Below are 6,000 nucleotides of genomic sequence, written 5' to 3' on the forward strand. Positions count from 1 at the left end.
ATCTATCTATCTATCTATCTATCTATCTATCTATCTATCTATCTATCTATCTATCCTATCTATCTATCTATCCATCCATCCATCCATCCATCTATCTATCTATCTATCTATCTATCTATCTATCTGTGGTAATATATTTTATTAATCATTTTCTGTAAGTCCTTTGTACAGCCATTTCGCATAGATCTAGGGATTTGCAGACACTCCTGGTGGGGGCAGGATTGCCTTTGCTATGAGTGTTTCATCCTGTTTGATCTGCGGGCTTAGAAGGACCAGGGAAATAGGTGAAGGTTCAAGGTACACAGCAGAGACGTTCCCATGGGACTTTCCGTGCCTGTATGTTCTCATGGGACTTTCCGCAGCTGTATGTTCTCATCCTGTTGAGGTCATTGTTTTCAATTCTGTACTTTCGATTTCTTTTCTTAACTAAATACTGCTACCTGAGTTCGCTCGGGGCTGGCATTTGCTCAGACGTTTCCCTGCGTCTCATTTCAAGTGCCAGACCACCACAAGTGGTGACCCCGACGTGATAGCTTGGAAGAACTATACGCCCGGCGTGATAGCTTGGAAAGGCTATACGTTCCCGCATCCTATACTCATCGTCGCGGACGTCGACTGGGCCCTCATCTTCTTCGCTGGACGGAGATAGATTCTTTTCGTGAGTATGGGGGAGATCTCTCGAAGGCTCAGAAAGAGCACATCAGGGAATTGAGAGGGATCATTGGGAATAGTTTTGGGTTTGGAGTTCGTAGTAGAGGACATGCAATGGGAAAGAAAGAAATTGAGGACTTATTACAGTATGTTTGGAAACATATTCAGTCATATCCAGAGGGAGGTAGTATTAAAGTAGAGTCCTGGAAAAAGATAGGAAAATTTTTGCATGAGGAACCTCGTGCCCCTTCTTCAATTTTGTTAACCTGGAGGGTGGTTATGGATGCGTTAGCTACTTATGAACAACCGCTCCTAGCACCCCCCGAAGAAGGTTTGCCGCCTTACCATGCGGTACGTTTGTTGCCGCCGACGGCACCTCCGGATAAATCCAGAGGACTGTCAGGCGCTGGAAATACTTTGTCAGAAGATAAGAGTTTACCTTTAAGGGTTCAGGTGGATGCAGTTACTGCAGCTATTCAAGAAGCAAAAAATAGAGGGGAATTATCAGGAGATGATTTGGTGGAGTTTGGAGTAGAGATTCAACTTAATCCAGTAGAAATTGGCATGGACGCTGCATTAAATCCGCAGCGGGAGTGGAAGCCTTTACCTCTCAGAGTTTTAAAGGAAGTTAAGCAAGCAGCAAAAGAGTATGGTGTTAGATCGCCATATACTCAGGCATTGTTAGAAGCAGTTGGTTATGGAAATAAAATGATTCCGGCTGACTGGAAAGCTCTGTTGAATATGATTTTAACTCCAGCTCAATATTTGGTGTTAGATCAGAAATGGAGGCAGCTGGCAGTCCAGAGGGGAACAGCAAATGTTACCCCCGATCAGCTTTACGGAGCTGGTAATTATACAACAGTGGAACAACAGAGAGATGGAATGCCTGAGGAGGGGTTCGTTCTTCTCCCACAATTAATTTTTCAAGCCGTAGGGGCTCTCCCTGACGGCGAAGGTGGCGAGAAGACTTTCACTAACATCAAACAAGGGAACAATGAACCCTATGAAAATTTCATTAGCAGACTGAAATTGGCTATTGAAAGGCAAATTGATAATCAATTCGCCCGGAACGAATTGCTTTTGAAGTTAGCAGTAGAACAAGCTAACACAGATTGCAAAAAGATCTTAAATCCACTTGTAGCAACTGGAGAGCGAGAAATCGCAGATTTGATTAATGCATGTAGGAAGGTTGGGAGTCAGTCTTTTAACATGGAGACTTTAGCTCTGGCTCTGCAAGCAGGAAATGCTCAAAAAGGAAATTGTTTCAATTGTGGGAAGCCTGGACATTTTAAAGCACAATGTCGGGCTCCTGGAGGGGGTCAAAGTCAGCGAAATAAGAGACCAATGGGACAGGGTGTGACCTAAATCACTATATCAGATGCTCCTACAGTTTTTACTGATGGAGGGAAAGTTTTTGGTGCTTGTGTTTGGAAAGATAAATTTGGAATTTGGCATACAAAAGTGACATCAGAGCAGAAGTCTGCCCAGCAGGCAGAACTTGCTGCTGTAGTTTTGGCTTTTCAAAATTTTCAAAATCAGGATTTTAATCTAATAGTGGATTCTTTGTATGTGTATAATTTGTTACCCTTTGTAGCAGATTCCTATTTGTCTCCTGGAATCTCACCCAATATTTTAAGATTGCTTTTGCTGTTGCAAGGATGTTTGGAGCAGCGTGTGAATGTGTGTTTTGTTGCCCACATTCGTAGTCATAGTAATTTGCCTGGAATTTTATCACAAGGCAACGCCAAAGCTGACAGTGCTGTAACTTCAGTTCTCACTGTCCAGCCATGGGACAGCCATAGTTCATCAAAACGCTAAAGCGTTGGCATCCCAATTCAAGCTTACTGCTGCAGAAGCTGCTGCCATAATTCAACAATGTCCAACTTGTTCAAAGCAAGGCACGGCTATCCCTTTGGGAGTCAACCCCAGGGGGTTGAAACCTTCAATGATTTGGCAAATGGATGTTACTCAATATTCGTCATTTGCACCCTGGAAGTATATACATGTGACTGTGGATACTTACTCAGGATTTCTAATGGCTACCCCTCAAAGAGGGGAGGCGGTTAAACATGTCATTAATCATTGCATTAAGACATTTTCAGTTGCTGGTACGCCTCAAACTTTAAAAACAGACAATGGTGCGGCTTATCGGAGCACAGTCTTTGATCAGTTTTGCAAACAGTGGTCCGTGGAACATAAATTTGGGATTCCATACAATTCCACAGGACAGGCTATTGTGGAGCGTCATAATGGCACGCTCAAGAACATGTTAGCTAAATTAAATAAAAAAGGAGGGAAGCTCCAGGGGCTTCCGGCAATTCAAGATCAATTAAATCTAGCTTTATATACTTTAAATTTTTGAAATTTGTCTGGTAACCCGCCTGCAAGTGCGGCCAGCAGGCATTTTTCTTCTCCTTCTACAGATGCGGTGAGACCTCGGGTGTTGGTGCGGTTCCTTCCGGATCCGGCATGGGTTCCTGCTGAGCTGATTACGTGGGGACGTGGTTATGCAGCAGTAGAACATCTTGGTCAAATTCGTTGGGTTCCTGGTCGGTGCGTTCGGCCTGATCATTCGCAGGCACCAGTGAAGGAGGTTTCGGAGGAGCAGGATGGCGTACCTGTGGTTCCTGATTCACCTGTGGTTCCTGATTCTCTTGATGCCGTCAGTCCAGGCGCGGCGCTGTGAAGACTGGGAAAAGATGACTGCTTATCTGAGGTTACCAACTTGTATGCAGCAGGTTCCTCTGGGGAACCGGACTAAATTGATCTGCAAACAGCGGCATCCTTTGATTTTTCCAGCATATTGGTCCTGGCATAAGGATCAAGACATTCTTTACTCGGGACCTGACAAGGATATTATATCTTCAGCTTGTGCAACAACTCTGATTCTGTTTAATGTTTCTGTTTCAGACTATGGACAATATCGGTGTCAATTGGAGTTGCCTAAGTTACCTTATACAGCCTCTCTTTCCATTCGTCTTATGCCTCCACGGACTCTAATACGGAGGCGAAGAGCTGCTATTATCACAGAAACTAGAGACCTTGGTGATAATTTATGGAAAGAAAATTCCTATATCAAGGATGTCCGGATGGCAGCAAAGGGTTTAAATGTTACTAATTGTTGGCTTTGTATGCATGTACCTGGGTCTGGGAAAGGTGGAGTTTTGTTACATGGTGTTCCTTTGAATGAGCGAACCAGTACTAAGTTAGATATTTATAATAACTTTAGTCACTGGGTTCACTGGGGTCCAGACTTTGAAAAGTTGAATCAAACATTGTTCAAAACAAAGGTAACTTTCACTACCAAAGCCTCGGTTTGTTATTACCGTCCCCCTGTAGAGGGACTAATCAATCTATTTTGCTGGGAAATACTACGCTCTGTCAGAAGGTGTTTCCTTTGGAAGGAGGATGTATGAAATGTGTAAAAGCAATACTAGTCAGAACAGCTGCATAAATCGGATGTCTTCTACATTATCCCAGGCTTTGAAAGAATCCATTGACTGTTGTATAAATCAGACAGTCACTAAGAGGTCTGACGTTGGTCACGGGGCATACGTTCTCTGTAATTGGATGCGGCTAATGTGGAAGTGGGAAAGTCAGGCCTCCGACAATACTTATCATAAGCATTTAAAATATTTTCCCCTTCCGGATGGGTTATGGTTGCTATGTGGGGACGCTGCCTATCAACAGTGTGCCAAAGAATTGGTCTGGAGTATGTACTATAGGGTTTGTAATTCCTGTCATCTATAAATTGGAGGGTTTACCGATTGGGATGCGTATTCGTAATCGAGAAGTTGATTCTGGCCTAACTATAGGTGGTAATTTGTGGACTCAGATTTCTAGGGCGGCGATCCCACCTTTGGGAATAGCTATGAACTATAGAGATATTCATATTTTAAATAATTTTACTGTTGCTATGTTTAATGATACTATTAGAAGCATTAAGATGTTGAATGAAGAAGTGTCTGAAATTCGCCAAGTTACTTTACAAAATCGTTATGCTTTAGACATAATGTTAGCTGCTAAAGGAGGAGTTTGTGCTTTAATTCATTCACATTGTTGTGTTTTTATACATAATTATGAGCCTAACATTACAAGAACTGTTCATGATATGGAAGACCGCATAGCTGAACACGAAGCAGGAAAAGATGGCTTCAATAAGTCACTTTGGACTTTGCTATGGGATTGGCTTCCTGACAGCTCATGGTTACGTTTATTGCTTCAATCAGTTGTAGTAATTGTTGCTATACTTATTATGTTATGTTGCTGTATTCAATGTATTCCTAATCTATTTCAAATGTGTACCTCAGCCTTTCAGCGTATGGGACCAGGTCGCGAGGGAACTGTGTACTATGCCACTAAAACACCCCCCATCTTTGAATAAATAAAAAAGGAGGGAATGTGGTAATATATTTTATTAATCATTTTCTGTAAGTCCTTTGTACAGCCATTTCGCATAGATCTAGGGATTTGCAGACACTCCTGGTGGGGGCAGGATTGCCTTTGCTATGAGTGTTTCATCCTGTTTGATCTGCGGGCTTAGAAGGACCAGGGAAATAGGTGAAGGTTCAAGGTACACAGCAGAGACGTTCCCATGGGACTTTCCGTGCCTGTATGTTCTCATGGGACTTTCCGCAGCTGTATGTTCTCATCCTGTTGAGGTCATTGTTTTCAATTCTGTACTTTCGATTTCTTTTCTTAAATAAATACTGCTACCTGAGTTCGCTCGGGGCTGGCATTTGCTCAGACGTTTCCCTGCGTCTCATTTCAAGTGCCAGACCACCACACTATCCAACTATCTACCCAACTATCTATCTATCTATCTATCTATCTATCTATCTATCTATCTATCTATCTATCTATCTATCTATCTATCTATCTATCTATCTATCTATCTATCTATCTATCTATCTATCTATCTATCTATCTACCTATCTACCCAACTATCTATCTATCTACCTACCTACCTACCTACCCACCTCTCTATCTATCTATCTATCTATCTATCTATCTATCTATCTATCTATCTATCTATCTATCTATCTATCTATCTACCTATCTACCCACCTATCCTATCTATCTATCTATCTATCTATCTATCTATCCATCTATATCTACAGTAGCTATCTATCTATCCATCTATCTATCCATCCATCCATCCATCCATCTACCTACCTATCTACCCACCTATCCTTCTATCTATCTATATCTATCCATCCATCCATCTACCTACCTACCTATCTATCCATCCATCCATCTCTCCATCTATCTCTAACTCTCCATCTATCCTTCCATCTATTTATCTTTATCATCTCTCTCTCCATCTATATCTATCTATATATCCCCATC

At 42.0% G+C, this 6,000-nt stretch overlaps 4 protein-coding genes and 1 pseudogene across 7 annotated transcripts in view; 1 reads left to right on the forward strand and 4 right to left on the reverse strand.

Moving 5' to 3' along the window:
- Positions 1-6,000, reverse strand: part of LOC113454141 (GTPase IMAP family member 8-like) — a 169,970-nt gene that overhangs the window by 25,823 nt on the left and 138,147 nt on the right.
- The window catches only part of LOC113454669 (NAD(P)(+)--arginine ADP-ribosyltransferase 2-like), a 282,768-nt gene that overhangs the window by 13,722 nt on the left and 263,046 nt on the right, over positions 1-6,000 (reverse strand). The window lies entirely within an intron of this gene.
- LOC148123724 (GTPase IMAP family member 5-like) overlaps positions 1-6,000 on the forward strand; it is a 373,254-nt pseudogene that overhangs the window by 13,067 nt on the left and 354,187 nt on the right. The gene's annotated exons all lie outside the window — the stretch shown is intronic.
- The window catches only part of LOC148123725 (GTPase IMAP family member 7-like), a 35,403-nt gene that overhangs the window by 4,489 nt on the left and 24,914 nt on the right, over positions 1-6,000 (reverse strand). The window lies entirely within an intron of this gene.
- The window catches only part of LOC148123726 (GTPase IMAP family member 9-like), a 317,013-nt gene that overhangs the window by 1,565 nt on the left and 309,448 nt on the right, over positions 1-6,000 (reverse strand). The window lies entirely within an intron of this gene.

The sequence above is a fragment of the Pseudonaja textilis genome, unplaced genomic scaffold (genome assembly GCF_049901715.1).
Source record: "Pseudonaja textilis isolate UNSWEBS1 unplaced genomic scaffold, rPseTex1.2 PTEXSCF22, whole genome shotgun sequence".
Taxonomy (NCBI): domain Eukaryota; kingdom Metazoa; phylum Chordata; class Lepidosauria; order Squamata; family Elapidae; genus Pseudonaja; species Pseudonaja textilis.